Below are 2,170 nucleotides of genomic sequence, written 5' to 3' on the forward strand. Positions count from 1 at the left end.
AAGGCATTGAGGTGGATCCTACAAAGGCAAAGGCTCTTATCGACCTACCATCTCCAAAGAGTCTCAAGGAGGCCATCTCATTCATTCAAAAGGTGAAGTACATGTCACGCTTCATTCACTTAGCCGTAGAGTTACTTCACCCCTTGCAAAAATTGACTCAACAAGTAGAGTTTGCATGCTCTAATGAGCTTGAGGAGTACTTTTGTAACATTAAAGTCATTTTGTCAGAGCTACCAACACTCATGCCTCCTTGTTGGGAGTACACTTTCTTTGTTAGCTCTAGTGTTGGAAAGGAAACAGTGGGTGCAGTTTTGTTACAGCAAGATCCCCACAGTACTAGGATGCGGCCCATCTACTTTGTTAGTAGGGTCATGAATGTCTTGGAGAACGGCTACACGGAAGCAGAACTCATGATGCTTGCTCTCATCTTTGTGGTGAGAAAATTTAGATCCTACTTGTTACCAAAACCTTTTGTAATTCTCACTACATAAAATTTGTTTCCTTGGGTGTCTTCTCAAATGACTATCAGTGCTAGAATCACAAAGCGGGTTGTAATATTGCAAGAATTTCAATACTCTTTCAAGGTAGAAGATAGTGTGCGTGCACAATTGGCAGGGATTCTCACTTATAGAATGCATGAAAAGGAGATTAAGGTGCCTGAAGTAAAGACCCTACCATTGCCACCACCCAAAACTATACCTAATGCATTCACCTTGTTCTTTGATGGAGCTTTTAGAAAAGCCACAGGTAAAGCAGGGGGAGGGCTGGTGCTGCTCAACCCAAATGGAGAGGTGGTTATGAAGGAGAAGGTCAACTTGCCAAGTTCTACCAACAACAATGAAGCAGAGTACGACATACTACTTCATGGTTTGAAGGTGTGCATCAACCAAGGGATACAACGTCTCCTGGTAAAAGGGGATGCACTTCTTATTGTAAGGCAAATTTTAGGCATTTGGGCATGCAAGAATGAAAGATTAAGGCAAAAGGTTCATGCTATCCGTAGGTTGTTTAATCAATTTGAGGAGGTGCAATTGTATCATATTCCTAGGAAACAAAATGAGGATGCTGATCTACTTGCACAACAAGCTGTTACATGTGTTAAGAAGGAAATGCAAGTAGTAGTCTTGGCTGGCTATTAAGCAACCACGGTACCAAGGAATGGAGGCACTGGCTCCCATAGTGAGCTACATCTTGGAAGGTGAATTCCCACAAGACTTCACAAAGGCACAAAAGAGGAGGCTCATGAAGAGGGCAAGTTCTTTCTTGTTCTTAGAAGGTGCCCTCTACCAAAAAGGAAAAGATCCAGTGTGTAGAAGAGTACCAACAACCAAGGAGATTCCAGCCATTTCAGAGGGTTTGCATGAAGAAGCATGTGGTGGCCATTTTGCTCAAGAACTAACTAGTGAAAAAGATTTTGCTTGCTGGGTACATTTGGCCAAGCTTACATGTGGATGTCCAACATTGGTGTAGGAGCTGTCATAACTGCCAAGTCAATGGTAATAAGAGGTTGCTACATGGTCCACGCCAATTAGTCATTGCAAGTGGTCCATTTGAAAAATGGGGCATTGATGCTATGGGTCCACTACCTAGAACTAAAAATGGAAAATTGTACATCTTAGTAGTGGCCATAGACTACATGACTAGGTGGGTGGAGGCTCAAAGTGTGGCAAGGGTGAATGAAAAGACTATAAGCAGATTTGTTTACACTCATATATGTTGCAGATTTGGCACACCCGTGGAGATTGTTTCTGACAATGGTCCAGGTTTTAGAAAAGGTTTGCTCACCGAAGTTTGTGAAGAGCTTCATATTTCACATCATCATAGCACACCCTACTATCCCCAATCAAATGGGTTAGTAGAGAAGGCTAATGGTGTCATTGCAGGAATCATAAGGAAGATGATGGAGAACAAGACGAAGCTTTGGGACGAGTTTCTTGATGGAGCACTATGGGCATACTTGGACTACCTACCGAGAAGCAACGGGGTTTACGCCCTTTCACTTGGTTTATGGTCAAGAAGCATTGCAGCCTATTGAGCTCAACATTCCAACAATGCGGCTACATGGAAAAGGTGGACTAGGAGATCAAGATGCATGGGTAGATCAACTTCTCACTTTAGTTGAGCTAGAGTGGAAAAGAGAAGCTGCATACGAGTGTTATAGAAGAAAAGC

Source organism: Cibotium barometz, chromosome 8, assembly GCF_041138505.1.
Source record: "Cibotium barometz isolate CiBa-2024 chromosome 8, ASM4113850v1, whole genome shotgun sequence".
NCBI lineage: Eukaryota > Viridiplantae > Streptophyta > Polypodiopsida > Cyatheales > Cibotiaceae > Cibotium > Cibotium barometz.